Consider the following 15,257-nt stretch of genomic DNA (forward strand, 5'->3'; position numbering starts at 1 on the left):
ACCAGGCCCCCACTCATGTCTCCCACCACCCCCACCCCCCCAGCATCCAGGGGCACCCTCCACCAGGCCCCCACACATGTCTCCCAGCACCCCCACCCCCCAGCATCCAGGGGCACCCTCCACCAGGCCCCCACACATGTCTCCCATCCCCCCCACTCCCCAGCAGTGCAGGGCACCCTCCACCAGGCCCCCACTCATGTCTCCCAACACCCCCACCCCCCCAGCATCCAGGGGCACCCTCCACCAGGCCCCCACTCATGTCTCCCACCCCCCAGCACTGTGGGGCACCTGCCAGCAGGCCCCCACCCATGTCCAACTCATGTTCCCCACCCAACATGTCATCACAGTCCAGATCCCTGGTCTCTATGGTCAGCCCCCAAATGCAAAACACCCACCCGAGTATTGCATCCACCCACTCATATTCTGCAATTACATCACAGAACACCAATTGCAAGTTCCAAAACAAACACATGTCCCTCACATACACCCAATGGGTGTCAGTGAATCTCAAAACACATAACATGAAATGCATGAAAACAATGAGACACCACACATTGAAGTGCAACAAATAAATAATGTATTAAAGGAAAGATGAATAGAAACAAAAATGAAGAAACTGAAATGTGAATGGAAAACAATGAAAAGAAGCATGTCCGTCCAAAAAAAAGAAAAAATCAAAGAATATAGAAATCCAAAGTAATGTACTACAAAGTCAATGTCCACCAAACAAAATCCAATGTGAAAAAAAAACATAAGCCATTGATCCATGGATAATTTTAAAAAATAAAGTATGTACAAGTCCACAACTATGTACAAAGCAAGAAGCCAGGGTCCATCATCCCAACAAAATAAAGGAAACCTAACTAACTACACTAACTAATAAAAAAAACTATATACAAAAATGTGGCCAATGTCCAAAAGGTCCAAATGAAATAAAAACAAAAATGAAACTTAACACTACCTACATAACTATGTACAAGGGCAGCGGGCTAGTTCCACGGCTCACTTCTGGATGTGCCGGGCCAGGGCATCATCAAACTCCTCCTCTATGTCCCGGAGGCGGTCCTCCTCCATGGCCCCGAGGGTCCGCAGGGCCGTCGACGTGTCCACCTCCAAAGCCCTGCGGATTGCCTCGAGGCACTCGACCCGCCTCAGGGCCCTCTGCATGGAGTTCTCCGCCCTGACCATTGAGAGCCGTGCCTCTTCCGCCCGCTGCCGCTCCGCATCTATGGCGTGGCCCAACCGCTGCCACACGGAAGACACTTTTTGTCCTGGGTCCTCCTGCCCTCCGGCCGATGCCTGCCCCTCCGATGTCGAAGGCCCCGAGCCTTCATGGCTCCCACCATGGAGCTGCTGCTGCTGTGCCTCTGCCCCTGCACTGCCTCCTGCTGCCTGCACATCCTCCGCCGGCTGGGGTGCAGTCGTTGACGTGGCCACCCCTGCTGGATGTCCGACTCCCGACTGTGGCAGGGATGCCTCCTCCACCAGCCTGGCCGCACCGTCAGAGGCAGCTCCACAGGGCACCCAGGTGACTGATGGGTGGGAAGATGGCACAGAGGACGACTGGCGCGTAGGGGGTCCAGCTGAGGAGGGGGTCGTGGCAAGCCCCATCAGACGGAGGAATCCGGCCTGGGTGACCTGTCCCAGCAGGCTGACGTGGTCAACGAGCCATTCGAGATGACCTGCAGTCTCTTCATGAAAAGACTGCAGGTCGCCTCGCATGGCCCGTTGACGCAACGCCACTCCAGCCAGGACAGGCTCAACCCGGGCCTGGATAGCCATGTCCGCAGGCAGGGGAAGGCCAGTTGACGTCAGCTCATCCCCTGCCTGAAAACTGGTCTGGACATGGGCATCCCTGCTGGTGCAAGATGATGCAGGGACAGGATCAGGGACAGGATTGCACACAGGCACCTCCGCGGCGGCCTGTGCTGCCTCCTGTCCCTGGTCCTGCACTGCACCACTAGCACCAGTGGGATCCCCACCCCCAGACCCCGTCTCCGGTGCTTGCACGGCCTCCTCCTCCACCAAACCCCCCACCAACCTGGATGACTCTGTGCCATCTTCCCCCGTTGGGCCCTGTGGGGTCCCAGCTGCCCCTTCTGCTGCCGAGGAGTCCAACTGCAACCTCCGCCTCTTGGACCTCCCCCCGGCAGCTGCGGCCTGGGACGCGGCACCGGACTCCTCACTCCCCGACGAGATGACAACCTGGGAGGGGAGCCGGGCCTTGCGTCTCCGGCTGGCGGTGGGATCCCCGCCGCTGTGCTCCACAGCACCTTCTCCGCCCTCTTCATCAGTTGACGCTGCAGACAGGGAGAAACAAAACACAGGCATCAGGGCACTGTACAATGTACACATACACACATGACAGTTGTACATGAGTGGCATTGGCAAACCTCTGACATGTCATCACAATCCCCAACACACATGTCATTACAACTTGCACACACGAGCCATACCACAGCCATGTTGCAACTGCCAACACCATCCATACACATACAACAGCATCAGCAGGCAAAGGTGAGCCAGACATCACATGCAACACAGGAAGTGCACCACACATGTACACACACCACCACACTTGCATGCATGTGTACACCTCTGCTAAGTGTCGCAGTGTTCAGACGGGCATCCATGTCACATCTGCCAATCAGGCTTCCACATACCGCTGTCACATGCATCCATGTTGCATCACTGTTGCACCCTTGTCAAATACACACACATGCACATGTACACAGCGCTGATACAATCAGCTGAAAACAACATACATGCGTGACATCACGGACATGTCTACTCACATACACATTCATACAGACTTGTGTGCCCACACAACTGCATTTGGCATGCAAGCCCACACACACAGGCACCATCCATGTCTCACACATTACAGCCCTCGCATGTGTCAGCCCCACGGCCCTGTACACCCGCACCCATACTCGACCCCATACAAACAGATGTGCAACCTGCACACTACTGAACAATCACCACACGCACTGCTCACAATCAGGATGCATGTACACTCACCGCTCGACTCCAGACGGGTCTGCCTCTCAAGGACCTGGACGTGGAGCGCTGGGGATATGTGTTCCAGGACCCTCATCTGTTCTTCCGACAAGTGACCTGAAGTCCTCCCAGCGCTTCTTGACATGTTGGAAGTCGCGGACTGCCACCCCCTCCGCGTTGATGGCAGTCACGATGTCAGTCCAGATCCGAGTCCGTCCTTCCTTGTCGGCGCGGCAACTTCCGAAGAGGGCATCATACTGGCCCAGGACTTGCTCCACCAGGACACCAACATCGGTGGCACTGAAGCTGGTGCCCCTCTGCCTCTCTGGCCGGGGGTTGTCAGTGGTCACAGATGGAGTTGGCCCCGACATGACAACCCCAGAGGCAGGAGTGGGTGGGCAACTGGGTCCTGGGGCTGGGCTGTGGAGCGATGGAATCCCAGTCGGGAGTCTTTGGTTCCAGCAGGGGTGGTCACACCAACAGCACCCCTGGCTGATGTGCAGGCAGCAAATGGCAGGGCACGTGGGCAGCAGGCAGTCAGGCAGCAGCAGATGGCAGGTGGGAGCGTGCTCGGGGCTCTGGGGGGCAGTAGTTCGGCCTTCTGGGCAGGAGCGTGGTCTTCCGTGTGCTTACGCGTGGCCAGCTTGATACGGAGTGATTAGGCACGTGAAAATTCTGCACGTCAGCGTGTAATTCGAGGAAAGGCCCTTAGCGCGTAAGCGCGTCTGCACGCATACGCATTTTCATTGGACCAAAGGCCCTCAGCGCGTGAGCGCGTCTGTGACGTGACGTGCGAGGGAGTATCCCTCATTGCACGTGATGACAGTACACACGTGGATCCCAACCAATCGCGTGTGAAAGTTCACGGGACCCCGAAACACACGTACCCCGGCCAATCGCGTGTGGAACTACCCGCGCACCCCGAAACACACGTACCCCGGCCAATCGCGTGTGGAACTTCCCGCGCACCCCGAAACACACGTACCCAGGCCAATCGCGTGTGGAACTTCCCGCGCACCCCGAAACACACGTACCCAGGCCAATCGCGTGTGGAACTTCCCGCGCACCCCTGAAATCCACGTACCCAGGCCAATCGCGTGTAGACTTTCTCGCGCACCCCTGAAATCCACGTACCCAGGCCAATCGCGTGTAGTCTTTCTCGCGCACCCCTGGAATCCACGTACCCAGGCCAATCGCGTGTAGACTTTCTCGCGCACCCCTGAAATCCACGTACCCAGGCCAATCGCGTGTAGAATTTCTCGCGCACCCCTGAAATCGACGTACCCAGGCCAATCGCGTGTAGTCTTTCTCGCGCACCCCTGGAATCCACGTACCCAGGCCAATCGCGTGTAGACTTTCTCGCGCACCCCTGAAATCCACGTACCCAGGCCAATCGCGTGTAGACTTTCTCGCGCACCCCTGAAATCCACGTACCCAGGCCAATCGCGTGTAGACTTTCTCGCGCACCCCTGTAATCCACGTACCCAGGCCAATCGCGTGTAGTCTTTCTCGCGCACCCCTGAAATCCACGTACCCAGGCCAATCGCGTGTAGACTTTCTCGCGCACCCCTGAAATCCACGTACCCAGGCCAATCGCGTGTAGTCTTTCTCGCGCACCCCTGGAATCCACGTACCCAGGCCAATCGCGTGTAGACTTTCTCGCGCACCCCTGAAATCCACGTACCCAGGCCAATCGCGTGTAGAATTTCTCGCGCACCCCTGAAATCCACGTACCCAGGCCAATCGCGTGTAGTCTTTCTCGCGCACCCCTGGAATCCACGTACCCAGGCCAATCGCGTGTAGACTTTCTCGCGCACCCCTGAAATCCACGTACCCAGGCCAATCGCGTGTAGACTTTCTCGCGCACCCCTTAAATCCACGTACCCAGGCCAATCGCGTGTAGACTTTCTCGCGCACCCCTGTAATCCACGTACCCAGGCCAATCGCGTGTAGTCTTTCTCGCGCACCCCTGAAATCCACGTACCCAGGCCAATCGCGTGTAGACTTTCTCGCGCACCCCTGTAATACACGTACCCAGCCCAGTCGCGTATGGAAACACCCGCACCCCCCTGGAATGCACGCTCCCAGCTCTGCGTTTGCTGCTGCCCTTTGCGCTCGGTTGGGGATTTTGATGGCTTTTCCCTGCGCGAGAGGCGTTCTTGGAGGCGTAACTGGCGGTGCTGCAGGGTCGCTGCGCAACTGTGCGCCACGGCTGGTTTTGGTGGCTGGAATCCATGAATACGCTGTGCGCGGAAATGGATTTTAGCGCACACGGCTGGCGCAGGGATTCGCACGCGCACACTGTGCGCCAGCCGTGTGCGCCACTTGTGCGCTGAATTCTATGAATCGGCCCCAAATAGTCTACAATGCATACAACGATGGGGCTTATATGTGGAGAGTAAAGTAAGCATACAATAGGCAGTGTCATTAGCAACTGTGTATAATCTACATAATTGGATTGATGCACAAAAATGATTGCTCTGTTTCAGGCCTGCTTCTTCCGCTATATATGTACATCAAACGATGCGATTAAATTCAAAGGAAAGTAGTGTAAGAACATGTGAGAATAGCAACATTTATAAATGTAATACCTTTTGAAAGTTACGTTTCTGACTGTCAGTAAATAAACCCACCTGGCCTAGATATGGCAGTGAACAAAAACGAAGGGCCTACACATGTGAAGTCATCAGTGATGTCATCAATGACATTTGTGATGTCATCTCTGTTAGTGTTAGCAGTGCACAGTGGTTCTGGCAGTTATGGCTGCTTAGCCTATAATAACTGTCGAATTTCAGGGGTTTTTCGATTTTACTTTGAACCATAATGTCATGTTTTTTTTGTGTGAATTTCACAGGTTTTTAGTAGTGCAACTTAACCATAACGTCCCCTTAACAAAGTTTTTTCACTGAATTGCATAGGTTTTTAGTAGTGTAATTGAATCATAACATTACGTTAGCAAAATGTTTCTACTGCATTTGTGAAACCGTGTGACCGTAATGGCAGCACCACATTTTTGTTCCTTGAGAAATGTGCCATTATGAGCAAGACCTTTACCAGAAAGCCAGTCCCTGGTGGACATGGCGACTTCAAAGCAATGTTTTGTCCCTTCCAGTAATGGCCAGTACCCACTTCCCCGACATTGTGGCCACTAACCATACATAGAACCTACCCCTCAGAGACGGACGCTATACCGTTGATTTGTTATGTACATGACGACACTTGTTAAAGAGCAAAACACTACCACATGCACAACACAAAACTTTTCGGTCGCTGTCAATGACCTTTACATACATGTGTTGTACATGCAGTAATTTATGTCTATAAAAATATGTGTACAAAACGCAAAGTCTTATTACGTCTGCACAAAATCCCAAGAAACTCTGTGATGGCAAGCGCAATCACGTCAGAAATACTGCAAGCAACACCATTACCACTCACCTAATAACATAATTTTGTAAGTGGCACAGGTCGAAAGGTGTAAAAATATATGTGTTGGGAGGCTGTAACCATGTATTATTTTCAAACATTTCTGTACAGCAAACACTTTGAGTGCACCTTAACTCATTTTTCCTCTTTCAGAAAGATGCCAATCAATCTGAACTAATGTTGGTTAATGGGGCATCTGGGTGACAGAAAGTGACCTGATGGTGACAGAAATTGGCCAGACGGCACTAAAGCATATGAGATTGGCCTGACCCTCCCGTAGTCAAAGCAAGTGGTATGCAATACCTTTCTCCATAACATTCCTTGGCAGCGTAACCAAATATGTCCATAAGGACTTACGTACCATGATGCATCACCTATAAAAGAACACATTCGGACCTGCAACGTAGCACGCCACATTTTGAAATAGGAGAGTAAATTTGTAAAAAAAAACACTAACATTTAAGAATTAGTAAAGTAGTTTTATTTCACAATAAACTGAGCGAAATCATCGCCCTATGGAATACTCCTGGTTACTCCTTATGGCGACAGCAGCGTAAGGCCTGACGGCACAAAGCATATGACCCTGCGTAAGGCCTGACCCTCCCGTAGTCAAAGCAAGTGGTATGCAATACCTTTCTCCAAAACGTTCCTTGGCAGCGTAACCAAATATGTCCATAAGGATTTACGTACCATGATGCATCACCTATAAAAGAACACATTAGGACCTGCAACGTAGCACGCCACATTTTGAAATAGGAGAGTAAATTTGTAAAAGAAACACTAACATTTAAGAATTAGTAAAGTAGTTTTATTTCACAATAAACTGAGCGAAATCATTGCCCTATGGAATTAGTAAAGTAGGTTTGTTTCACCATAATCTGTGCAAAATGATCGCCCTATTCACATTTCCATAAAAGTAGTAAGTTTCTCTCATTGGTGGACAATGAAGATGTCACTGGTAATGGCCATGTTGTTTTTTTCCCACACAGAAAGTAAGCATTGCCGGCACAGTAGTCGTTTTCATCGCACATTGATTTGCAAGACGACGTCAATGGCTGTGATCTACACCACCAGAAAGGATGGAATGTTACTCCTTATGGCGACAGTAAGGGCATAAAGGTCCGAAACGGTCATCCCACTGAACTATGACGCACAGACAACCGATGACGAACAGTTGCATTTGACGGTTAAAAAAGCCGTCACTCGGCAGCTGCAATCCATGATAATCACAATAGGGAAGGAAGTAGCTGAGGGGGAAAAGGTAAATAAAACATGTATCAATATGCAACCTTTGAACAAAACAAAGTTGTAATAAATAACATTTTCAGTAAAAATTATTGCAGTAGGAGGAAATGTAGTCGGACCGTATGGACGGCGACAATGTGCAATCTCCATAATGTGAAAAAAACATTTCAACGGCACAGAAAGCTGGACCGTCTTTATTAACAATACATTTTTTGCTTGGAAGTAGCTGAACGGTGAAAGGGGAAATGAAACGTGTATCAATATGCAACCTCTGCACAAAACATAGGTGTAACATATACCATTTTTACTAAATATTAATTTAATTTGGGGAAATGTAGAGGAACCCTACAATTGGCGACAATGTGCAATGTCCATATGGGGAACAAAAAAAATTCAACAGCACAGAAACCTTGTAATTCATTAGGAAAAATAAATGTTTTCTTTTCGAAAGTAAAAATTTAAAGCCAGTTCGGTATATAGGCGTCAAAAATAAACTTACATGATGTGGACCACCTCCATTGCATTCAGAACAGTCAGCCAGTAGTGTATTTGGAAGAGTGCCTCTTCGGGAACTGGTATTTCATGTTCGCTACAAACGTTTTTGAAGCATAACCTCATCAAACAATATGTTTTTCTAACTGTTACTCCCAGCATTCTTTCTACTTTTTCTCTCTAGCTCTATGTTAAAAAACAAGTGACCCTTATGGGTGCTGACAAATATGTGGCCGTACTGAGCTTGTATTGAAAAGCAACAATCAGGTGACCTTCACTCCGAATGGAAATACATTCTCATTTTGCAACAACATATCAGCAGCTATTCATGAGAACCGTTACTCCCATACACGTGCAGAAGTGCTGTGTGTACGAAATAGTGCAGGTGGCTGGCTTAGTTTTAAACTGTAGGCCGCCAGTCTGACCGCGGTAATGTTCTTTATGTATTTTAACATGGAAGCAGTAAATTAATTTAGTACAATGAGTAGCAAGTCCGACTGTACCGTATAACAGTGGTAACAAGAATACATCAATGTTTGACATTGTACTGCCACATCTCATTAACGCTCACCTTTCGAAACAGTGTTCCATAAGTGTAACAAGTGCATTGGTGTCTTCTTCATTTATGTATGTTAGCGGCGATGAGCGCGTACAACAGAAAACAAAGTAAATGTGGCGGCCGTATCGAAAGATTATGACGCACTTCACGTTGTGGCACAACCAATCGGTGAAAGCGCAACATGGTCACGGGCAGCATGTCACAGAATAGCCAATTGAAATCTTCTCCACGGAGCAGACAGGGAAGTGTGATCGCGGAGTGAACATAGATATCACTAATTTTTCGAGACATACTTTTTGATAGTTTTTAAGGAAACTACTGGATGGATTGTCACCAAATTTACAAAAGCACACTTTCGGGACCAAGCCACTGCCCCTGCCGCACATTTGGTGAAAAGCCGTCCAGCAGTTTGGCCTGTTAAACTTTGGTGAGGATTCGTCCAGGGGGAGCAGAGTTATAGGCCGCCCAGAAAGTGCTCTTCCTATGGAAACAGCAACTTAACCATAACTGCACAGCCACTACTGTGGCTGTGTAATATATATTTAATATATATGGTGTTGATTTCTTGCTTCCAGCATGATGACTGGATCCTAAAGAGAACACTTCACTAAGGGCCTGATTTACACAAATTGTTTCAATGGGACTTTCCCATGTTAAAACATTTTTGTAAATCAGGCTTAATCTACTCTTCCATGCAACCATATACATCATGAAAAAAATATATTTTCAGACCTCATTGGTGAAAAATAAATAAATATTGGCGTCTGACACTAGGCGAAGGAATTTCACAGGTTTTTAGTAGTGCAGCTTAACCATAACGTCCCCTTAACAAAGTTTTTTCACTGAATTGCATAGGTTTTTAGTAGTGTAATTGAATCATAACATTACGTTAGCAAAATGTTTCTACTGCATTTATGAAGGTTCTAATAGTAAGAAATAAGCATACTACATTTGAAGTAACTGCCCACCTTCTGAAGAATGCTACATTATCCTATGCTGGCGCACAGCATGGGGGCGTGTTCGAAAACTCATACACACTTCACAATAACATGTGTGCCTGGTTGATAGTGCAGAAGTACATTATATATTCTTGTAGGAACTTGTAACTGCAAAATTGTCAGCACAGAACTCCACAGGGCAAATTTGCAGTACAACAGAACCAAGAGTGCATAACAACATCTCTGGACCATTAACCCCCATTCCTCCCCAAAAAATGGGGGATGAATGCCATTACCAATTGAGATTTTACAGCAGTAACCCGTGGTACCAAAAAATATTTTTTTTTGCCTTCAACCGGAACGCCTCTGGCGTTCCCGGCTGAAAAAAACAAATCCTTTTCCAAGATGGCTACCATAGAAAGGGAAGAAGGATGTTGGATAGAAACCATTCTTTGCTTTCCATTAAAGCCTGCAGAAAGCAAAAATGAAACCGTGTGACCGTAATGGCAGCACCACATTTTTGTTCCTTGAGAAATGTGCCGTTATGAGCAAGACCTTTACCAGAAAGCCAGTCCCTGGTGGACATGGCGACTTCAAAGCAATGTTTTGTCTCTTCCAGTAATGGCCAGTATCCACTTCCCCGACATGGTGGCCACTAACCATACATAGAACCTACCCCTCAGAGACGGACGCTATACCGTTGATTTGTTATGTACATGACAACACTTGTTAAAGAGCAAAACACTACCACATGCACAACACAAAGCTTTTCGGTCGCTGTCAATGACCTTTACATACATGTGTTGTACATGCAGTAATTTATGTCTATAAAAATATGTGTACAAAACGCAAAGTCTTATTACGTCTGCACAATATCCCAAGAAACTCTGTGATGGCAAGCGCAATCACGTCAGAAATACTGCAAGCAACACCATTACCACTCACCTAATAACATAATTTTGTAAGTGGCACAGGTCGAAAGGTGTAAAAATATATGTGTTGGGAGGCTGTAACCATGTATTATTTTACAAACATTTCTGTACAGCAAACACTTTGAGTGCACCTTAACTCATTTTTCCTCTTTCAGAAAGATGCCAATCATTCTGAACTAATGTTGGTTAATGGGGCATCTGGGTGACAGAAAGTGGTCTGATGGTGACAGAAATTGGCCAGACGGCACTAAAGCATATGAGATTGGCCTGACCCTCCCGTAGTCAAAGCAAGTGGTATGCAATACCTTTCTCCATAACATTCCTTGGCAGCGTAACCAAATACGTCCATAAGGACTTACGTACCATGATGCATCACCTATAAAAGAACACATTAGGACCTGCAACGTAGCACGCCACATTTTGAAATAGGAGAGTAAATTTGTAAAAAAAAAACACTAACATTTAAGAATTAGTAAAGTAGTTTTATTTCACAATAAACTGAGCGAAATCATCGCCCTATGGAATACTCCTGGTTACTCCTTATGGCGACAGCAGCGTAAGGCCTGACGGCACAAAGCATATGACCCTGCGTAAGGCCTGACCCTCCCGTAGTCAAAGCAAGTGGTATGCAATACCTTTCTCTAAAACGTTCCTTGGCAGCGCAACCAAATATGTCCATAAGGATTTACGTGCCATGATGCATCACCTACAAAAGAAAACATTAGGACCTGCAACATAGCACGCCATATTTTGAAATAGGAGAGTAAATTGGAAAAAAAAAACTAACATTTAAGAATTAGTAAAGTAGTTTTATTTCACAATAAACTGAACGAAATCATTGCCCTATGGAATTAGTAAAGTAGGTTTGTTTCACCATAAACTGTGCGAAATGATCGCCCTATTCACATTTCCATAAAAGTAGTAAGTTTCTCTCTTTGGTGGACAATGAAAATGTCACTGGTAATGGCCACGTTGTTGTTTTCCCACACAGAAAGTAAGCATTGCCGGCACAGTAGTCGTTTTCATCGCACATTGATTTGCAAGACGACGTCAATGGCTGTGATCTACACCACCAGAAAGGATGGAATGTTACTCCTTATGGCAACAGCAGCGTAAGGGCATAAAGGTCCGAAACGGTCATCCCACTGAACTATGACGCACAGACAACCGATGACGAACAGTTGCATTTGACGGTTAAAAAAGACGTCACTCGGCAGCTGCAATCCATGACAATCACAATAGGGAAGGAAGTAGCTGAGGGGGAAAAGGTAAATAAAACATGTATCAATATGCAACCTTGAACAAAACAAAGTTGTAATAAATAACATTTTCAGTAAAAATTATTGCAATAAGAGGAAATGTAGTCGGACCCTATGGACGGCGACAATGTGCAATCTCCATAATGTGAAAAAAAACATTTAAAGTGCACAGAAAGCTGGACGGTCTTTATTAACAATACATTTTTTGCTTGGAAGTAGCTGAACGGTGAAAGGGGAAATGAAACGTGTATCAATATGCAACCTCTGCACAAAACATAGGTGTAACATATACCATTTTTACTAAATATTAATTTAATTTGGGGAAATTTAGTGGAACCCTACAAATGGCGACAATGTGCAATGTCCATATGGGGAACAAAAAAAAAATTCAACGGCACAGAAACCTTGTAATTCATTAGGAAAAATAAATGTTTTCTTTTCGAAAGTAAACATTTAAAGCCAGTTCGGTATATAGGCGTCACAAATAAACTTACATGATGTGGACCACCTCCATTGTGTTCAGAACAGTCAGCCAGTAGTGTATTTGCAAGAGTGCCTATTCGGGAACTGGTATTTCATGTTCGCTACAAACGTTTTTTAAGCATAACCTCATCAAACAATATGTTTTTCCAACTTTTACTCCCAGCATTCTCTCTACTTTTTCTCTCTAGCTCTAGGTTAAAAAACAAGATACCCTTATGGGTGCCGACAAATATATGGCCGTACTGAGCTTGTATTGAAAAGCAAAAATCAAGTGACCTTCACTCCGAATGGAAATACATTCTCATTTTGCAACAACATATCAGCAGCTATTCATGAGAACCGTTACTCCCATACACGTGCAGAAGTGCTGTGTGTACGAAATAGTGCAGGTGGCTGGCTTAGATTTTAAACTGTAGGCCGCCAGTCTGACCGCGGTAATGTTGTTTATGTATTTTAACATGGATGCAGTAAATTCATTCAGTACAATGAGTAGCAAGTCCGACTGTACCGTATAACAGTGGTAACAAGAATACATCAATGTTTGACATTATACTGCCACATCTCATTAACGCTCACCTTTCGAAACAGTGTTCCATAAGTGTAACAAGTGCATTGGTGTCTTCTTCATTTATGTATGTTAGCGGTGATGAGCGCGTACAACAGAAAACAAAGTAAATGTGGCGGCCGTATCGAAAGATTATGACGCACTTCACGTTGTGGCACAACCAATCGGTGAAAGCGCAACATGGTCACGGGCAGCATGTCACAGAATAGCCAATTGAAATCTTCTCCACGGAGCAAACAGGGAAGTGTGACCGCGGAGCGGACATAGATATCACTAATTTTTAGAGACATACTTTTTGATCGTTTTTAAGGAAACTACTGGATGGATTGTCACCAAATTTACAAAAGCACACTTTCGGGACCAAGCCACTGCCCCCGCCGCAAATTTGGTGAAAAGCCGTCCAGCGGTTTGGCCTGTAGCTGTGCAAAAAGTTTTTCCCCCATTCAGTCTATGGGAAAAAAGAAGTTTTGGGACCCCCTCTATAAATTCCCCCCCACCTAGACGAATCCTCACCAAACTTTGCAAAATAATTCAGAGTGGCCCATATACTTTTTTTGCAAACTTTGGTGAGGATTCGTCCAGGGGAAGCAGAGTTATAGGCCGCCCAGAAAGTGCTCTTCCTATGGAAACAGCAACTTAACCATAACTGCACAGCCACGGTTACCAGACATTTGGTCGAATGCATTTGATCGAATTACAATATGGTCGAATCAATTTGGTCGAAAAAATGGACGAATTATAATTTATTTATTTTTTTGGGGGGTCCCCCCCAACCGTTGTTTTTGGTGTTAAAACACCCTTTTTACCTTTTTTTACCTATACTAGAGCAAAAAAAAAAATACTTAAAAAAAAATTACCTTTTTTTTTTCTACCAAATTGATTCGACCAATTTGTCATTCGATCAAATATATTCGACCATTTGACTGGACAGCCACATGGCTGTGTAATATATATTTAATATATATGGTGTTGATTTCTTGCTTCCAGCATGATGACTGGATCCTAAAGAGAACACTTCACTAAGGGCCTGATTTACACAAATTGTTTCAATGGGACTTTCCCATGTTAAAACATTTTTGTAAATCAGGCCCGAAATCTACTCTTCCATGCAACCGTATACATCATGAAAAAAATATATTTTCAGACCTCATTGGTGAAAAATAAATAAATATTGGCGTCTGACCCTAGGCGAAGGAACACACGCATCATTCTGCATTGAGCAGAGTTGTATTTGGTGGGATTGATTACATTTTAGAGCGAACCATGGGCAGCAGATAGAAAGCAGAAACCAAACCTACATCCTGGACGGCCTCCATCTGGCTCTAAGATTATATGAAAGCTTGGGCAGAGCTTGTCCTTAATGCCTCCCATGGTATACATCTCGCACAGTCCCCTGCGAGCTGGTCTCTGACCTCCCTATAAATTCAGGATTGTTTGCGGCCTGGCTGCGCTGCGTTCCTGTTTTCCACTTTCATGGCCATTTTCTAAAAGGGTCATGGCTTTCTCTACTTCTCAATTGCTCCATAAAAAGGCATTTTATGACTTACCGCTGACTGCAGATCATCGGGGAGAATCATTTTTATGAGGTGTTCTTTTCACTGGATGTTCTTTAACTCACAGCCCATTTCATTCTGACACAAAACAATTGTGTGTTGCCAAAATGACAAAAAAGCTGTGGGGATGATGATTTCTATGGGTCAAATTGTACGACCGTGCGAGTCTCTTTGTAAGATTGGGATCCTTATGACCGAGCTTGAAATTAATATGCCTTCTGGTGTGTTTTGTTGCATGCCATACACCTGTAAACAATGCTAGGGTCACAGTGTTGGACAAATCCTATGTTGAATGTGCCATCACATTTGGAAGCATATTTAAAGAAGGTGTGTATAGGTGAAAAAAGCAACCTTCATTAAAAACATGAAAAAACGATTGCTGCAACATAGTCCATTTTTAGCTTAAACGTAATCTGCAGAAAGAGGTATTCCTGCCCTATGGTCATCTTCCAGTCTACCGATGCAGCACGCATTTCCTAATCATTCAATATTAACAGTTGCTAGAGAAAATCATGGGCCGACAGGTATGCCACCAGCAAGTAAAATGACTTAATTCAATCAAAAGAGGAAAGTGAGAGCCACTTGATATTTATCCTGACATATACCTTTGGTGACCAGACATCCCGGGGTTTGCCAGGTCTGTGCTGGAATTGTGTGCTCTGTCTCCCTTTCTCAAGATTATTTTTCCATTGGAAAATACAGGAGTCCCGGTTTGTTTGTGGTAGTAGGTCTTCATGGCAGGCAGGAATCCACAATCTGACCAGAAGAAATGTTGTATTTTACGAATTAAGAAGTTGTAGTTTGT

Source organism: Ambystoma mexicanum, chromosome 1q (genome assembly GCF_040938575.1).
Source record: "Ambystoma mexicanum isolate Mex_15411 chromosome 1q, UKY_AmexF1_1, whole genome shotgun sequence".
Classification (NCBI taxonomy): domain Eukaryota; kingdom Metazoa; phylum Chordata; class Amphibia; order Caudata; family Ambystomatidae; genus Ambystoma; species Ambystoma mexicanum.